Here is a 21,053-nt window from a genome sequence, read left to right as displayed (position 1 = left end):
GCCTTGTTAAATCTTAGCAGGTTAAGATTGGCCGGGAAGAGATGGTACTAATTTGGTTAAGGGGGGAAATAACTAAAAAAACAGGGTTGGTTCTGATCCAGTTTTTACTAAACACGGGTTTAGCTCCTTAACTAGCCTTGTTAAATCTTAGCAGGTTAAGATTGGCCGGGAAGAGATGGTACTAATTTGGTTAAGGGGGGAAATAACTAAAAAAACAGGGTTGGTTCTGATCCAGTTTTTACTAAACACGGGTTTAGCTCCTTAACTAGCCTTGTTAAATCTTAGCAGGTTAAGATTGGCCGGGAAGAGATGGTACTAATTTGGTTAAGGGGGGAAATAACTAAAAAAACAGGGTTGGTTCTGATCCAGTTTTTACTAAACACGGGTTTAGCTCCTTAACTATGTTAGGATCCACTAACATGGATAAGGAGTTCCCAAATACACTCCAAATGGACTACTTTAGTCAAAGTTCTCTACTGCTACACTAATACTTTGAAGTTATGGTGAGTGAGGATGGATATAATTGTACATTCTACCACACGCTCACAGGTTTAACGTCCTTTTTTTAGTCCGAAACACAAGTTCAACTCCTCAACTAAGTTAGGATCTAATATCCTGGGTTAAGGAGGGTTTATTAAAAGATTAAAATATTTATTCAACATCAACTTCTAATGTAAAGTGTTATGATTTTCTTTTTGTTCCTTTCGTAATAATGCGTGATGAAATAATTTATGAGGAAAGATCTAGCTTATTTGTTAAACCACCTATATATAATTTGTTGCTAATCACTTTGCTTTTATTGTAAAACACTTAGGCTCCATTTGGCAACGGGTTAGTGGAGGATTTAAGGAGGTTTAACTCATCATTAGCCTCCCATACGATAAAAATACCCAAGGGATTTACAAAACCGCACGTAATGACTTTAACTCTCCGTACCGGCTCCTCAACCAAGGCAGAAGTCATTTTAAAAAATTATCAAAAGAACAAAGTTAATGGATAGGAAGAGATCGATATACTTTATCGTAGGGAAAAATATTTTGGTGGAGGGAATTTTGTCTTTTGCAATTATCTTTATCTAGCAAAAGTTTATATAGCATTGTTAAGAAAATTATTTTTTCTTCTTCAATAGCTAACTTTCTGTTGAGATTATTGATATTCATCGAAGTTCTTACAATTTTTATTAGATTATTTATCACTCTTTAATGTTTATTTTCATTCCAATCTGATATTTTATCTATTTACAATAGTAATTGTTATCATTTTATTTCTATATAACCACAAGTTATAGCTTTCTAATTTGATTTTTTACTTGCATTCTCAACAGTTATTTATTTAAATGTTACAAAATGAGAATATTTTTATAGTTGAGATGAATGCAAATTCTTTTTAAAGTTATCTTAATATAATAATTATCACAAAACTTTCCTACTTCCATAAAGTTAAATTTGATATTTTTAAAGAATTTAAAGGGATTAACATATGCAATCATTCTCTTTGTGCCAAATGCAAAAGAGTTACCATTCATATTAACTATCTAATCCAAATAGAATTAATTATCTTTAATCATTCATAAGGGGTTAACTAAGTTAAACATTCTCCTTAAATCTCTGTTGGTCTCGGGTGTGGAGACCCAAACCTGAAATCAAACAAACGAAGAAAACTGAAAAAACGTGGGTCGGTCGATCGACGGACGTGGTCCGATCGACTGTGACGCATGCAAAAAACGAGCGTGAGAAGCTCGCTCTCGCCGGTCGACCGACAGGGATGGTCCGGTCGACTGAAAATCATGTAGAAATCCAAGCCCAAAATCGAGCTCTGGCTGGTCGACCGACTAGCATGGTCCGGTCAACCGAAGTTAGTTTTTCCAGTTTCCTAATTCGTTTTGGAAACTGTTTTGGGCTGGGATACTATATATACCTAATATGTTTTTAGGGTTATTAGAACATGTGGAAAAGATGGTTTTGAGAGGATTCTTTCAGAGAGACATCAGAGAGATAAAAACATGTTTGTGGACATTGTAATCTTCTTCAATTAATCAAAGAATTGTGCGGTGTGGCTCCCGAGGACGTGAGCACGTTGCCAAACCTCGTTAAATCTGGTGTGTTCTTTTTTGTTTATCTTTCCTGTAATTTTTCTTTTATTTATGATGATTTTCCTAGTTACTAAACTCTTAGCACAAGGTCCGAAAAGACACGAGTTCGAATTGATTGTTTCGAATCCCCAACAACCTCCTCTCTTAAACCCTTGCCCTACGGCACCTTAGCTTTCATTCTTTTTTACTTTTTTTTTTATTCAAACAAATTTTATATTCTGATTTTGAATCTGTAGCTTTCACTGTCCGATCTTTGCTTTGCCAACCTCATAGGCGGCAAGTAGAGAGTTTTGCATGGTAGACGAATGGAAATTGAACTTTACTTATTAAAATAGAAAACGGACAAGAGTTTAAAAGAATGTCCTAAACACTACAGGGTGCGCAACTTATTCGTTTAAATATTTAGGGGGCTGGAGATAATTTTCCAAACTTGCTAACGAAGCTTCTAACAAACTCTCTTAACAGAAAAGCAGGCACAAAACAGGCAGCAGAGTCAAAGGAAGAAGCAATAATATACACAAGTGGCCAACGGCTGCGTATGCAACTCAGCAGACATCATGTTTAAAACACACACACATATATTTTATCGAAACATATGTTCATAAATATATTTAGCTTGAGCCCCCACCAACAAAGCACAAGGCTAATAGTAATCTTTTTAGACTTTAGGCCATCAGCAAGCAACCATACATTTTTTTTTTCTCACATTTGAGTCATGATTCTTGTTAAGATAAGAAGTAGATGAGATTACCTAAACCTTATCTAATTTGTATGTTTGTAGTCTTTAGCCTAACAATCAGGCTTGCTTTTTCTTTTCTTAAAAAAATAAATAAATTAGGAACCGGGTACTAAGTATGACTTTCTACTTTCTAAGGCCGGCTACGACATGGAGACTATAAATTGCTTAACGTGGTACAAAAATTGTTGGAAATAGGATTGTACTATAGTTATAGTACTTCTTTTGTGCTCGACAAGTGGAGTACGAATCCTATCAGAACACTCTCTTAACGTGCAAGGTGTTCCGAGTCTACCAAATAGCGTGACAGTATTAGTATTTCACTGCTTACAAGGCTCAGATCATCCCATGTGGTGAGCTGTTCTGATAGGATTTCTATTCATAACAAGTACTGATAATAGAAACAATGCTTGCTCAAGGGAGAATCACATTATATGGAAAGTGATTGGATATATTACTTATTTTATCTATATCATTTACTTATTCGTACAAAGATACAAATATGTATATGATTTAATAAGAAACACTCATCCAACACTAGGAAAATGAATAATATCAACAAATATATAGGCTATATGAGGCAAAATTGTTTAAATAAATTAAAAAATTTCAAATTAAAATCCATCATTTTCATTATTTCTTAAAAAAATAAAAGTAGACATGTTTATCACCAATTTGCTCAATACAACACTTGAGGCATCCATATGCTTTTGCATCTCTAGAAACAACCCTCTCCTCTTTAAGTTGAAATTTGCAATAAAAATAATGAAAAATATTAAATTTAGTACATTGATTATGGTGCTTCTTTGGTACACAAGGAATAAACCTAATTAAAAAAAAGGAATAATCCTAACATACTATGGTGTTTGCGTATCCTTGATTATTTGTTCCATTTTTTGTATTTAAAAATCCCCCCTCTTTACTTCCTTGTGAATCTCTCCATAATCTTTTGGTTGTCCCCCTGAATTGGACTCCCTTCTTCGCCCATTTTCACGGAATAATTAAAAAGAGGATGGAAAACAATAATTGTGTTTACTAAAATTTTCTCAAAAAGCACAACAATAATTGTGTTTACTAAATTTTCTCAAAAGCACTGTCAATTTTAAAATGCTTACGTAAAGATGTCAAATCAAAATTACAATTAATGGCATGAGAAATATCAAAGCCAAGGCCGCAAACCTAAACTTTTGAACTAGCTAGTTCAATTATATGTTCATATATACAAAATGGTTTAACATTATTGTCCTTGTTGTAGTGGGTACCTATCTCAATCTAAAAGTTTTTGATGTATTTTTTCTAATTTATGTAAAGTTTCAGAGATGCTTTTTCATTTTTCATTCCCTTTTTTCTTTTCAAAAGTTAAAAGGGTTCAACAACTCGTCAATGCAAATCACACGTCCGCTGTCTTCACACAATTTAAGATTGTTTTCACATTTATTTTCAATAATATTTGTATATAACAAACTTTCTGATTGCACCTTTGTGGCTGTAGTGCATTGGATTATATTTGATTATATTGTCAAAACATCAAAAAGTAATAGTAAATGTTCTCTTTAGTGGTTCTCACATCTTGATTCTCTGATAATTAGGCTTTGGGTTCCTTTAAAATGCAACTAATTAGTAAGGAGAATAGTGTATATAACACGGAAAACCACTAATTAAGGCAACACAATACTAAACACAATATCTAAAATGTTGATAACGTGCTTTCAATGTATGAATACAATCTCCTATAAGTGTTGAAAATATTCTTTTTTCATATTGTTGAGATATGACATCGTGATGATGTCATAATTCAATTTTAGGATATGATCCGAGTTTTAATCCATGCATAACGTCCTAAAAGCTAATTCACAATTAAAATTTTAAAATCTCATGTGGGGTCTGATGCACTGTAGCAAAAGAGAGACAGGGTGTGGTTGGAATTGTAGTTAGGGATATGCCCCTAGTGCCACTCTAAGATATTTCAAACTTGAGTCCTATAAAAAGATGACCAAACCGTGTCTAAAGAGCACGTACAAGATTTCTTTTATGGGTATACAGATGGCGGCTGATGGGCTCAATCTCTGGGTTACATCTATTTGCATAAAAGACTCAGAGAAAAAGTCTTTTTCTTTTCTTCAAAAAGTTGGGGATTCACATGATCATCAAATATATATGACAATGTTTTGTTTCCCATTAGAAAAGCTTGTTTGTAATACCCAGTTCACACCTATTTATGTTCATCTGTTCAAGACTTGCTACCTATAACTACCCATATGATTGTATTTGTAAAAGGAAATAGTTGTTCAGGACAACAAATTTTTGAAAATGTTTACAGGAAAAGAAATTATTATGTATATTCTATAAGTCGAAGAAGATTTAACATAAGAAATTTAAATTTATATGCTTAAAAGCCAAGGCATACTTTTGAGTAGGTTGCCCAATGAGGAATAAAGGGAAAAAGAGAAGGAGAATAAGTGTCAATTTCTATCATCTTTGTACCCTTTGGATTCTAAAATATATTCTCTTAAACAATGGGAAAATTTATGTCAAGACCCCAATAATAATAACATCATATGACCTAGCCCCTCCACCTTTTCTCCATGTGGATCAACCCTAAAAAATATCACTTCATGTGATTAAGCCCTTTATTCCATGCCAACTAAGCACAAAGAGAGAGAAACAAATAGAAAAGTCGAAAATACCCTCATTTCTTCCTTTCTTTTCTCTCCAGATCTAAATCTGCTCCTCCTTCCTCCTCTCCTCCCCTCCTCTCTCCTAACTCATTTCCTTCCTCCTCTCTCTCTCTTCTCCTTTTTCTCTCAGACACCGACATCCCCCTCCGTCTCCGCTGACCATTCCGGACATGTTGTTCGCTCCTTTTCTCCCACTAATTTTATCCGCTCTCTCTTTCTTTTTACCCCAAAACTAAAAAATACCCTCAAATTTGTCGGAGTTCTAGTCGAAGGATCCGTCAAAGAACAAATCGATCTCTGACACTAAAGACGAAGAGGTGGCGAAGAACGAGGCGGAGGAGGCAATGACGGAGGAGGACGAGGAGAAGCTTGAGGCCGTCACAAATTCAAGACCTCTAAGCTATCGGTTTTCTTTTTGATAATTTTTGATATTAAGTTCAAGTCCAAGAGGGAATATTAAGTCTAATGAGTTAGAAGTGAAGTCCAAGAGCTTGTATGTTAAGTCTATTGGGTTAATAATAAGTCCAATGACTTATATATTAAGTCTATTGGGTTGAATAATAAGTCTAATTTGTTGAATATTAAGTAAATGATTCTATACTAAGTCCAGTTTGGTATGTGTTAAGTCTAGTTTGGTTCGTGTTAAGTCTAGTTCGGTTCGTGTTAAGTCTAGTTTGGTTCATATTAAGTCCAGTTTGGTTCTTGTCAAGTCCAGTTTGGTTCATGTTAAGTCCATTTTTGTTCATATTAAGTCCAATTTAGTTCACGTTAAGTCCAATTTGGTTCATGTTAAGTTTAATTCAACTTGTTTTAAATTAATTTAAAAATAAGTTGAATCAGACTTAACATGAATTAGATTGGAGCTTAACATGAAATTAAATTAAACTTAACATGAATCAAATTTGACTTAATATAAAATTAGACTTAAAACAAGTTGAATTGGTCTTAATATAATTTAAATTATACTTAGCAAGAATTAGATTAGATTTAACATGATTTAAATTAGACTTAACATAAACCAAATTGGACTTAACATGAACCAAATTGAACTTAAAGTGAGCCAAATTGGACTTAACATGAACCAAATTGGACTTAACACGAACTTACATGGACTTAACACGAATCAAATTGGACTTAACACGAACCAATCTGGTTTCGTACGTGTTAAGCCCAATTTAGTTCATGTTAAGTCCAATTTGGTTCACATTAAGTCCAATTTTGCTCATGTTTAGTCTAATTTGGTTCATGTTAAGTCCAATTTGGTTCATGTTAAGTCCAATTTGATTCTTGTTAAGTCTAATTTAAATCATGTTAAGACTAATTCAACTTATTTTAAATCTAATTTCATATTAAGTCCAATTTGATTCATGTTAAGTCTAATTTAATTCATGTTAAGTCAAATTTAAATCATGTAAAGTCTAATTGAACTTGTTTTAAGTCTAATTTCATGTTAAATCTAATTTAAATCATGTTAAGTCTAATCTAATTCCTGCTAAGTGTAATTTAAATCATGTTAAGTCTAATCGATAGCTTAGAGGTCTTGAATTTGCGATGGTCTCGAGCTCCTCCTCGTCCTCCTCCGTCACAGCCTCCTCCGCCTCATTTTTCGCCACCTCTTCACCTTCTGTGTCGAAGACCGATCTGTTCTTTGACAGATCCTCCGAGTAGAACTCTGACGAATTTGAGGGATTTTTTTAGTTTTGGGGTGACAAGAAAGAGAGAGGAGAAAATTAGTGGGAGAAAAGGAGCAAACAACATGACCGGAATGGTCGGCGGTAACGGAGGGGGATGTCGGTTTTTGAGAGAAAAAGGAGGAAGAGAGAGAGAGAGAGAGAGAGAGAGAGAGGAGGAGGAGGAGGAGGAAGGAAATAAGTTAGGAGAGAGGAGGAGATGAAAGGAGGAAGGAAGAGCAGATTTAGATCTAGAGAGAAGAGAGATGAAGAAATGAGGGTATTTTCAACGTTTCTATTTGTTTCTCTCTCTCTCTTTGTGCTTAGTTGGCATGGAATAAATGGCTGAATCACATGAAGTGACGTTTTTTGAGGCTGATCCACATGGGAAAAAGATGGAAACTGGCTAGGTCACATGAGGTTATTATTATTGGGGCTTTGACACAATTTTCCCTTAAACAATTTGTTAGGTCACATGCATATATTCAATAATGCATATGAGATAAATCCCTTTCAACGGCTCTAGCTCCATATAAGACTTGCTCTTCTATTCTTTTTATTATTTCAATTCATTTTTATTATTTCCATTAATTTTTATTGTTGGCAATAATGATACATTTTGAGCACATAAAGTTGTCTCATTAGCTTTTAGCCTTTTACCAAAGGCTAGAGAACTCAGTCTTACTAGTTGAAAGCCATGCAAAACATAAGATACACTTCAAATTGCTCCAACTAAAACTTATCTTGGAGGACCCATCATGGATGATCCGTACAGTTAAGAAGCTTCAATATAGCTCCCACCGTGTTGAGTTCAATTCTGAACGGAGTTATTCTAATTTTAATCATATCTTATCTAATTCCACGTGAACTATCTATAGGTCAACAATTTAAAAAAAAATTATTTTGAATATTTCACTTAAATCTTAATCTATCCAAATACTAATTATAACCTATATTAACTCCATATGAGCTACATATAACTCAAAAATATAGAAAAAATAAGATTTAAAAATTATACGTAGATAACATATTATAATACATGAAGTATTATAAAAAACCCAAATGTTTTAAAATTTGCATATAATCATACTCCCTTTAAAAGCACGAGTTCGAAAAATCTTTTTTAGACAAATATACCCCTTTATAGTTTGAACTACCTTATCTATAATCAAATTCTAATTTTCAATGGTCAATATTACCCTTCACTATTTTGAATATTTTATTTATATCTTAATCTATCCTAATCATAATCATATCTTATCCTAATGCTATGTGAATCATGTTTAGCTTAACAATTTATCATAATCCCTTTAAAAGCACGAGTTCGAAAAATCTTTTTTAGACAAATATACCCCTTTATAGTTTGAACTACCTTATCTATAATCAAATTCTAATTTTCAATGGTCAATATTACCCTTCACTATTTTGAATATTTTATTTATATCTTAATCTATCCTAATCATAATCATATCTTATCCTAATGCTATGCGAATCATGTTTAGCTTAACAATTAAAAAAAACTAAAATATTAATAAAATATATAAAACATAAAAATGATATTAGTTTGTTAAGATAAAGAAATTACAAGTAGATAACATATTATAATACATGAAATTCAAGAGATTACCATGATACACCTAAAATTTTTGACATTTAAATTTAAATTTTTTAATTAACACCCTCAATATCTCAAAAATTATAGAAACACCTTCAAAAGTTCAAAAAAAAGTTTTAAAATTGCAGAAAAGACCCTGAAAAGTTCAAAATTATAAAACTCATCCAAATGTCTCAAAACTTAAAATAAAAAACATGAAATTAAAAAATTAACATCAGTTTGCAAAGAATTTAAAATTTACAGTTAACACCTCAATGTCTCAAAAATTATAGAAACACCCTCAAAAGTTTAAATTACAGACAAGCACATTAAAATTCTAAAATTTTAAAACTTACAAACAACACAGATGAATTCAAGAGATTACCATGATACACCTAAAATTTTTGACATTTAAATTTAAATTTTTTTAATTAACACCCTCAATATCTCAAAAATTATAGAAACACCTTCAAAAGTTCAAATTATAAAAAGCCACCCTAAAATTCTAAAATTTGTAAATAAAATAAGATGAATTCAAGATATTACCCTTAGACACCTAAAAAATTAAAATTTGCCAAAATTAACCTCAAAATTTTTTAAAAACTCCTTCAAAATTTAAAAATCGTAAAAAAAAACTCTAAATTTTCAAAAATTTTAACTAGCACACATCAAATTCGTCGATTGGTAGACCGCTGAAATTTAATATTTTTCAAAATTAATCTATAGTTTTAATAATTGCAAAAGACACCCTCAAAATTTTAGAGTTACAAGAAATATACTAACATTTAAAAAATTACCACCAACACATGAAACATAGAATTTACAACTACCAAACTTAAAAGTAAATTTTTTTAAAAACTCTTTCAAAATTTTAAAAATTATAAATCACACCCTCAAAGTTCAAAACCACAAAAATGGGCTAAAATTTTAAAACTTGGCAAAGAAAAGTGTAATTGTTTGGTATTTTTCATATATATATATATATTAAAATTTCTAATTTAGGGATTTACTATCCATTTTCAACATCTAAGAATAGTCTAAGTTGATACTGGTAAACAAAAACAATAAGAATTGATTAAAAACATCCGGTTAATGGATAAAATTTTTAAAAATATTATAGATTAAAAATTATCGGCACTATATAAATTAAAGTAATTTCATATAATTTTAGTAATAAGTTGGGGTAGCCAAAATACATTCGTAACATTAATTGATAGATGTTTAAATCCATAGAAATGATAAAACACTATAATATTATACCTTAGCATTAATTGATTTTAATTTAGAAACTTTAATCTTTGACGTTAATAATATTTATAGGGTAAAAGAATACAAGGAATTACATATGGAGAAACTATTAGAATATTTAGAGATAACTTTAAAAGAATTGAGTTATTTCCATTGCAAATGGGAAAGTGATGGAAATAAATCTAAAATTCAGAAAACGTCAATGAATCACTTGAATTGGCATTAACATAAGACATATCTATTAATGAAGCACTGAATGAGTTACATTAAAAAATAATTTAATAACTTTATCCTAATCAAAGAAAAAATCTCCATGGAAGACATAAGAAAAATTAGTAAGTATTCATAAATTCCATACTGTGTTCTTCAAATTAAATATTAATATTATAATCTAAGAGAAATTAGTAATGAATAATGCAGGTATTTATTTTAGATCTTTATGAAAAATGATAAGGATAGAGCAAAGGTAATATTATTGAAATAACAGAAATTCTTATTGGATGCACATCAGAAGAATTCATTTTAGAGGAAAATAAAGAGATAGCTTCTAATTTATTTAAGTAATAAATTAGGAACACAAAGAATTTTATATATATGAAATTAATATTTATTCTCATTGAAATAGAAAAAAAAATCAAAGTCTATATTTTGAGCAGTTTGTGTTGAACATCATAAGTACATTTGACTTCTTTGTAAAGTTAAATGAGATGATAAAAAATTAACGAGCCTAGGAAAGATAATAGCATAAAAAATACAAAATTAGCCTGATGTCACAATTGATGTAGATGATGAAGACAATACTCTAGAATTGTCCGAGAAATGATAAATGATAAACCTGAAGAAGGATTGATCTTAACTCAATAAAAAATAAAATAGAAGAAATAAAAACAATATTTTATGAATATTTTATAGAATAGTTTAATTATTTTGAGTGAAATTAGGAATCTTTAGAAGGGAGTTTCATGAATTTTTTTCAGTACTTTTATATTCTTATGTGGATGTTTTTATCATATAAAAGTATACTAGAGTTAGCATTAATCTTTAATTTATATTTTTTTATGAAGTCTATCAATGATTAGGAATAAACTTCATATTCTCTTTTGCATCGTTTTAACATACTTTAAATCAATCATTTTGCCATATTGGTTTTAAATATTCACCTTCCTTGTATAACACTATTTTAATATTTTTCACTTTGCAATGCTATACTTTCTCAAATAAAGCTTAGTTTCATATCGGTCAAAAATAATATGAAAATTCAAATTGATAATATATTTTTTAGTGTTGTTTGGTTAGCTGTAACTATAATTTTATTATTATTATTATTAGAAGATAATATATTTTTTAGTGTTGTTTGGTTAGCTGTAACTATAATTTTATTATTATTATTATTATTATTATTCGAAGATAATATATTTTTTAGTGTTGTTTGGTTAGCTGTAACTATAATTTTATTATTATTATTATTATTATTATTATTAGATAAACCGTTGTAACTATAATTGAGTACAGATATTTTAGACCAATGGCAATTGTTTGTGGCTATAATGAAGTAAGATTCACAGTGCAACTGCACTTACCAAAATGATCGCTACTTCTAGCTGATGACTTAATGCAGAACTGGATGTAAGCTGCACTTGAATTTTTTTTTTAATATTAATTTGTGTTGCATCATAGATGTTTACTTGTTCTAAGAATGGGCCTCTATAGTTGGGGAAAGCTTACAAGGGCTCCAGCCCAACTTTACAATTTTTTTGCGGGCCCTCAATTGAGGCAACAATCCGAAGGCTTTCGTAGGTACGGGTTAGGAGGGCACGTGCAATGCACGTGCTAGTTATATTGTGGATTTGTAAATCCGTCCAACTTTTACAATGAGATAAGGGCATTTCAGAAATCAAAATGTGGTTTAAAATTGATTTTCGAAATTAGGTAGAAATTTACAATTAATTCTCATGAACTTCGACCTAATTTTATTTTTCTTTCTTTCCGAATTTCCATATTTATAAAATTTTCTTAATTTTTTTCTTTTCTTTGAAAATTATGTACAAATAAATTTCGGTTAATTTACTTGTTCTTTTTTGTAAAACAATCTATATTATTATTGTAAATATCATTTAACCAGACAGTGAAATTATTCTTAGATAAAGTAGTAAACTTTGAGATAAACTTTCATATCATATATTAGATGATCAAGATAAAATATAATTTGATTTCCTTTAAATTTTAGTATGGATAAAAATTATATAGATAAATCTTGTCTACCAATATATATTATTTTCACTGACGATATTGTGATAAAATAATCAGTTACTATGTTTTTTTTTCTTGTTTAATTTTTTTGCTCTAACTGGTGAAAAAGTTGAACTTTGTTTCACATATTTCAATTTTATCAGGGTAGAGAAATTTGTGCTGGATGGATCTAACTAAAGTTTGAAGGATAACAAACATTTTTGGAAAGATAAGAATGATAAAAAAATATAAATTAAAACACTAAAGAGCCTGGGTTTTCTTCAATGAAATGAATTATATAATTTGTGTAAATAATATCATTCACGGTTCTCGCTAAATCAAGAAATATTATTTGTTAATTATAGAGTTTCTCTATAACCAAGGTTGTAAAGGATCTCTATCCCCAAGGAGATTCAAAGCAAAATTAATTAAATTGAATGAAGTATTCTTTCAAGTCAAATTTCAAATTGAGTGACTAAATAATCAAATTTACAAAAGATTTAAGGGACGAATGTAGAACCCCCAAAAGCATGTTTTTTATGCATGTCCCTTAAATCATGTGCATTGGCAAATCCAACGCTAAATCTCAATATTTAGAAAAGTTACCACCACATAATAATCAAATTTGGGGGGAAATACTGTAGGCGTCTAAAATTGCCTATGAGAGCCCGCACGAAACTCGAAGCAATGAATGGGCGAGTCAAGAAAATTCGCCAATCAGTCAGCGCACGTCAAATCATCTCGTGCGCGTCGGTCAGCTCGTGCGCGTCGGTCAGCTCGTGCGCGTCGGTCAACACGCGCACGCAGATCAGTCCGCGCGTATCGATCAACACGTGTATATTAACCAACGCGCGTTCGACTATCGGTCTCGCGGCGAAGCATACAAGTCAACAAATTGACCAAACACGCGAAAAGAACAAGTCTCGGAAGAAATAGAACAGAAAAGGAAAAAGTCGACAAAACTGCGCGAACGCAGGACGGAACAAACCGACCCGCGCAAGCGCGGGTCCGATCAGTCCGACCCACGCAAGCGCGGGTCGGATTGGTCCGACCCGCAATTGTGCGGGTCGGATTGGTCCAACCCGCGCCGCGCAGTCCGGAACCTGAAACGTGTTTTGATGGGTTTTAAGCTGTTTTCACAGGATTTGTTGGTTCCTGAGCATCCTAACTGACTTGATATCATCCCCAAACGTGGTTAGGCTATTGCTAACTGAAGATAGAGCCAAATCACTTATTCTCATCCAAATAACCGCTTCCGAAGCCCTATAAATACAAGCACTGAAGATAGAGCCAAATCACTTATTCTCATCCAAATAACCGCTTCCGAAGCCCTATAAATACAAGCCAAGGGCCTCCTTTCAGAGGGGGCGATTGATTATCAAGACGAGGAGGTGCTACCGGATTGTGGAGTCAAAGGAGCACGAATTTCAACGAGGGTTGACAGATCTTGGCGAGTTCTTCGGCATAAAGAAGGAGAGTTCGAGAGATCCGACGCCCGTTCCCGTCCGTCCCTTGAGATTAGGCTTGGTCTTAATCTCGAGAAGAGCCCTGATTTCGTTTGGTCGATCTCAGCGCTTCAAATCAAATACTTCCTCGGTGAAGACGAAGCTCTGCCGAATTTTTTATTAACCGGATCCAGATCAACGGCGGTCCACGGATAAACCCCGACACAGGCAAAGATCCCACGCAAACAGAAGACCGATAAACGATCTCTGCGTTTGTTTGATAAAGTTATAAACTTTTTTTTTATTTTCATTGTGTAAGGAGATCTTATAAAAAGATCAACTTTTTTATTTTATTCGAGTTTATTGTAACGACTAAAGTTGTAATAGATTCGATAGCCAATGAAAACCAGTAACTTTTGACGCAAACAAACTGGCGACCACAGTGGGAAGGACAACAGCTTTCGCTGCCGGAGCCTGTCGTGTCGCAACCTGCGGATCTGCATCCCGTTGAAGAAGTTTGGGCGAATACGAGTTCGACTAACTGAAGTCTCGAGGAATATCTGTCGTCCTCCTCCTCCAGATCCTCCGCCTCTCGCAAGCGAAGGCAAGATCAACGCCCCCGTTGTTGCGCGTAGCTGAACCCTTGCAAACGCGCCTTCCGCGCTCCAATGAGCTCCGGGATCTGCCCAGATCTGAACTCCTCCTCAATCATGGAGATTGAGTACAGGAAGGCGCGCCTATTTTATCAAAAGAGAACTCCGTCAAAGGCAGCGCCATACCGCTGTGCGCGCACAACTCGCTAGAGCCTTGCGAGTTTCAATTGACGGGATCCGTTACGAGGCGGATCTGAAAATTAGGCCACGGCCAAGCACCCCCAACAGCGACAGATGCTCATCCCCTCCAAACCAATAGCAAAATGAATCGATCAAATCATAAAGATTCCGTTCAAACTCTGGCAGGACCCGACATTCAAAAGCGCCGCCGCTCTTGCCCGCACTGCGAAAATTCTTGCTGCAAAAAGCCACAAAAGATGCAGCAAGCAAGAACATAAGCTAAGAAACAACCAAGACGCATTCAAACTTGTGAGCCAAAACCAAAACGCAAGCCGAAAGAATCGAGAATCGCGGGCACACTTAAATCCGACCCGCCGGCGCGGGTTCACTTCCCGATGCTCCGACCCGCCCAATTGTAGGTCACTTCAATCCGACCGCAATTTGCCAGCGGTCACTCCGATCGACCGCCAATTCTGTAGGTTACTCCCATCCGACCCGCCCAATTTTGCCCCGCATGGTTCACTCCGATCTGACCCGTTCAACTTTGCAGGTCACTCCGATCCAACCCTGTCAATATTTTACAGGTCACTCCGCCATCCGGCACGCCAATTCGCCAGGTCACCCAGAATCCGACCGCCAATTCGTAGGCTCACTTGGATCCGACCCTCCACTTTGTGGGTCACCCAAATCCGACCCTTCACTTTGTGGGTCACCTGGATCCGACCCTCCAACCCACGGGTCACTCAAGTCTGACCCGCGCCAGGGTAAAGACAGAAGACGTTATACACATGTTTCGTCGATCCCTTCGAGTTCCGTACCTCCGGCGGGGCACCGTGACAGCGTGGATTTGTCCCGATTCAAGGTGAGGATAGTCGATCGCCTGGATCCTTTGCACGAGGATCGAGGTAAAGTTCTGATCGAAGAACGCTTGGGTCCGATGACTGAACCCCGAGCGACTCGTCGAGCTGGGGGTCGCACATGCCCTCGCAACAATTTCAAGCCTTCTCATAAAGGGAAAACTCTAATTTCTACCCGCCTGGGGGTGTGTATCCAAAACCAAGAGCCTGTTGAGATCCTGCGCTCCCAAAAGCGTAGTTCTAAACACGTGACTCTTAAGAATGCTAATAAAGCGGCAAATCCCCTGAAAGAAACGTATTCATCTGACGATGACAACATTATACCAGGGGAGTCATGTCAACATCTGATCGATGAGTTGTACTATCGGGCTGGGGGTATGAATGAGTCTCGGAAGAGATATGCCCGAGAAACCAAATCTCACTGTCCGTGCGCCGAACTAATCAGGGCAGTATTATCAGCGTACAGTTGCCCCAAGACCGCTCCGCAGAGGGTCTCCGTATCCGAGAGGATCTCCAACGGAATGACTAAGTCCAAACCAAAGCGTCTCCGTAAAAAGAGATCGGTTGTTCAAGGTGACGAATTCCCGGAAGTCACAATAAATATGGCTGATAAGGAAAATTCGATTCGACCTTCTAGTTCTGACCCGCTTATATCTCATCGTATAACCCGGTTGCGATCAGGGACCACTAGACGTAGGGACTACCAAAGAATGCAGAGAGGGTTATCCTCGGACGATGAAGCATCGGATGCTAACTCTGCAGTCGCTTCTGACAATACGGTATCTAGCCCAGGGCAATCCCGCGAAATGTTTATGATTAACCCCGAAGAAGCAACTAAAATGGTTGAGGATGCTCTAGCCAAGCAGAAGCAAGCATTTAAATTCGAAATGGAAATGGCTATGTTGCGGATGAGGGAAGAGCATGACCAACAGATCCGAGCCTTGTCAAATCAGCTAGGTGAATCCGGTCGTCGCAACAATGTTAGCCAAGCAGTTAGCGATTCAGACGTTGATGAATATATCAATGCTGATGAACCTCCCGTTGACCAGAACGCTGGGAGTGGTCCCACTAAAAACAATGACGATGGGGGTGGTCCCACCAATGATGACAACACCGAGGGTGGTCCCGTTGTTCCTCTCACAAATCGTCCAAGCCCCGATACAAGCGAGGATGAGAAAATAAAAGATCTCGAGAGCAAAATCAACGCTCTAATGTTTGCTCAAGAGGTGAAAAGGACCGGCATTCCATGTCCCTATCCAAGAGAGTGGGATTCAATAGCATACCCGGCGAAGTTCAACCTGATTAACTTCACGCCGTTTGACGGGAATGGTTCGCCCACACAGCATCTGATCTACTTCAAGTCTCACTTGGGAATGATCTCCGGCAATGAAGCCTTGATGGTTCGGTCATTCGTTGGCACCCTTCGCGGGCCCACCTTTGATTGGTACCGCCGTCTCAAGCCCGGAAGTATTAACAACTGGGACGATATGAAGAGCTCATTCCTCGCCAGTTTCTTTGATGACGACGACGAGGTATCCATCAGGACACTTTTCGATGAGAAACAAGAAGATGACGAGACAGTCGATGACTTCGTCAAACGCTTCAGGAATAAGGCAATGAACTGCCGAGATCCGATCACGGAGGACTTCATCCTCCAGACATGTCATAATAACCTATTATTGAGATATTGGAAGTTATGGGAGTCGCACCGTCCAACACTTAGAAAGACTTGAAGGTGCGCGGTGAACAAGCTGAACGCTTCCTCCGAAGGAAGAAGGCTGAGAGGAGCCAACCGACGGCTAATCCTCCGAACTCGAACTTCGCCTCCCGTGGTAAGGGCAAGGCACATGCAGTTGCTGTTGGTGCTAATCAAATGTCACAACAGCAATCCCGAAGAAAGCAAAAGACTTCGGACCCGAGACTCCAAAAAGAATATTCCTTCAAGGACGAAGACGTTCCAGCCATCTTCGAATCCCTCCTTGAAAACAACAAGATCAAGCTACCACCTATCGCTAACCAGGAGGAAGCTGACAATACTACTGATCCGAAGTACTGTACGTACCATAGGAGGGTCCTTCATCCCACCAAGGATTGCTTTGCTCTCAAGAATAGCATCCAAACCTTGGTTGAAGCCGGCGTTATATCGCTCAATTAAGTCGAATGAACACTCCTGTTGGCCTTCTTGTTTTGATGATGTTTAACAAACAATTTATTACTAATGTTGTTTGTCTAGTGTTTGTGCATTCCTATGTTTTATAGACAAACAACGTAGTTGGAGGATGGATGGAATTGCGCTTCAACGATCATATCCAAAGGAGGTTGGCGGAATGTCGGTGAAGCCTTGCTAATTCAAAGTTAAAGATCAAGTTCAAGCTTCATCCGCATGTGTACCAAGTTGAGCTTCAATGAAGATCAAGATCAAGCTTGGGTATATTTAGTATAGGTTTATATTATGTGTGTTATATACTCTAAGCTCAATATTATATTCACACACATATTTATTAGTTTCTTAGTATATATATATATATAGTTATATACATATACATCTTGGTTTTTAGTTTTATCCACAAACAAAGTTTTTACAAATAAATTCCAAAAAATGTGTATACATGCTTGTTTTCTATGTGGATAAGTTGTTTTGGTTTAATTTCATAGATAAATTGACTGTGGGACCACCAAAATTCTTTCCTGTTTAATCCATTCAAACTCCCGCTATGTTCGTGCACTCAACACTTTCATGGTTAGAGTCCGGATATAATGCTTAGAATTTTGATCTGTCAATCCTTGACTGGATAAGTTGTTTTGGTTTAATTTCATAGATATGAAACAAATATATTTTCATATACATACTCATACGTTTTACTTTCTATTGTATTTGTGAAAATATTGTTTTCTTGGTTTATAGACTTAACAATAATCATATACATCTTTTATTAAGTCTACAAAATCATTTTGTAATGTTTCAAAACATGGTTAAGCTAAAATGTCAAGATTCATATGTTTACATTTTCATGTTTTGGACTATTTTGTAAAATGATGGTATTTCTCATTTGGGAAGTCTTTTTAGAAAACCAGTTTTTGTAGCATGTGTATTATCATGTCTACAATCATTCCCCAAAGTTTTACATTTTTCTGAATTTATTTGATATTTTTAAACAGCATTTTAAAATCAGCTATACAGATTTTCATGTATCAGATTTCGGTGCGACCGGAACCGCCCGGCGAGCCGATGCAGTTGGGTTTTTCAGCATTGGGCGCACAGAGAGTCTGTCGGTCGACCGTTCTCGGCGCCCCCACCCGCGCCGCCCCCGGCCCCCCCGCCCCGCCCCCCCCCCGCCGCCGCACCCCGCCGCGCCCGCTCCCGCCCCCCCCCCCCGACCGCCCCCCCCCCCGCCCCGCAGCCCCTCGACAGAAGAGGGCTCCATCGGTCGACCGCCACCGGTGCGACCGAAGATGTCAGCTTGTGGTTTTTGTTTATGCTGACCATGGATAACGGGTCGACCGAATTTTCCGTTCGGTCGACGGCCGAACTTTTGCGCATCGGTTCGACCGACAGAATTTCCGGTCGACCGACGACTGGCTTTTTACTCGTTTCCGAACGTGCTTAGTTTTTGTACGCGGTTGCTGGGTCCTTTTGGTCTTTTGTTTTGGGTGTTTTTGCCTGAGTTTCTTAGAGGGTAATATTATACCCTCATTGCTGATGTCTTTTTCCAAAGTAGTTAAGAGAGTTTTTACATCAAGTTTAATACAAAGTTTTTCCAAGCACAGGGTTTGTAGTTTGGTTTAAGTGTGTTAAAAAAGCTTTTATAAGGCAAATTGAGAGTTTGTTTTTTGGTGAATGCAAATTTCAACAGAGGAGCAAAGAGGAGAATCGCATCCGTTTGGTGTTTGGGCGCATTCAACTCATCTTCTGCTGCTCACTCCTTGATCATTATAGAAAGTTTCCTAAACCTCAATTCTAGGCTATTTAATGTTTTTGATGCTTAATTTCCATAAGCCTAGGATTTTCTATAATTGAGTTTACATCGTTTTATGATACTCTTTGTTCACAGACACCACGCTATTGAGCTTATTGTATTTTCATTGCATAGTATAATTTTTGGAGTTGTGAGATTAGTGACCATAGAGTTGTGCTTAATTGAGTTCTCACCTGTGTTTTGAGAAAAGCAAATCATTTGTCAATATTTGTGGCTTATTGTGAGAATGACTTTGTAATCACAACTTGTTACACGTGCGCGGAGTGAGGAGTGTGTGGTGAGAGTCGGGGATACGTACCCAAGTAGGAGTGGCCGTCAGGTTGAACGTGCCTAGAGAGAGGTTGTAAGCCTGCAGAGCACATTGAGGGAGACAGCACGGCTGGTCCAACACTGTAGTGGGTGTGAGAGTGTGATTGCTAAGAGTGTTTGACTGTAAAGGTTTTTTCGGTTAGGGCTAGAAAACGACGAGTGTGAGGTGTAAGCGTTATTGTCGGTGAACAGTAGAAAACCCGATTGTGATATGTGGAGGATGCTCCTCGAGGTGAGGAGCGGGACGTAGGTCGTTTGGGGACCGAAGCCTGCGTAAAGCATAATTCGTTTTGTTTGTGATTGCATTGGCGTTCTTATTCTGTCATTTTCATATCTTATATGCGCCTTGTGTATTTGCTGCTCATATTGGCCCTATTCACCCGTTGTGTAGATTTGTTTTATTTTTAGCAGGTTCGCTTCGTGCTAGTTTTTACATATCGCTCAGGCATATATGCATATTGGCATATCTATTTGGTTAGGAATATTATCAACCCCTTGTGTTAGGTTTTAGTATCCTTGCACATATCAATTGTCATATATAATTTGCATCATATAGGATATATTTCTTTGTTGTTACATTGCTTATCCGGCTAGCCTTATATATCTTGTTTATAGTTTGTAATACTTTGGCTAGGATAACTTATTAATTAAGCTTTAATTGGCATTTAATCGGATTAGATAGCATAAGACCCTAATCACCGCCCTCTAGGGTCTAACAATTGGTATGCTAGAGCTTGGTGCTCTTTGATTTAAGGCACTAACGCGGCACTTGAGTTAAAGGATCCTAAAGTTAGTCTTATTTGTGCTAATCTGAGTTATGATTAGCTTTTATGCTGGGCTTGCGTATTTTCAATATCATATATGCATGGAATATGAATATCATTTCGTTTCAGGACTATGATCAAGATGTTGCTCCAAAATTTATTTAATTTCCCGCTATGCACAATGGGTCCTGCTAGATTTCAAACTGAATTTTGTGGCCAATCAGGAATTTTAACATATGGGAAATTTATTGATTGTGCAGTTACAGTTGTGCCGCAGCATTGGAGAAATCAAAGTGGAGCGATGCATGATAATAAAATGTTTACAATGAAGAGCAAGGCTTTTGTTAGAATTGTTTGGCTCAATGCTTTTGGACTTCATCCATTTCTAAGGCAAATTTGTATCATTTTGCATAGTGCTTAAACTTTGGGAACTTTATTAAAGCACATCCAAGGGGGACTTGGAGGGCAATCCTACAAAGTTTTTGGAGGATTCCTTCTTCCAAGTTCATGGGTGGAGGCCATCATGCAACACGGCGCACTAGGCCCGATAGCCTTAGTGTGGTAAAGGCGATTCGGAATCGCGATAGTGATATATCCCATTAATGAACTCGCAATTGTGCATATGATAGATTAATCGCATGGCCTATACAAAATTGCAAATCAATTTTATTGAAAATCTCA

The sequence above is a fragment of the Asparagus officinalis genome, chromosome 9, assembly GCF_001876935.1.
Source record: "Asparagus officinalis chromosome 9, Aspof.V1, whole genome shotgun sequence".
NCBI classification, from domain to species: Eukaryota; Viridiplantae; Streptophyta; class Magnoliopsida; order Asparagales; family Asparagaceae; genus Asparagus; species Asparagus officinalis.
Note: the sequence above shows the minus strand (reverse complement) of the source record.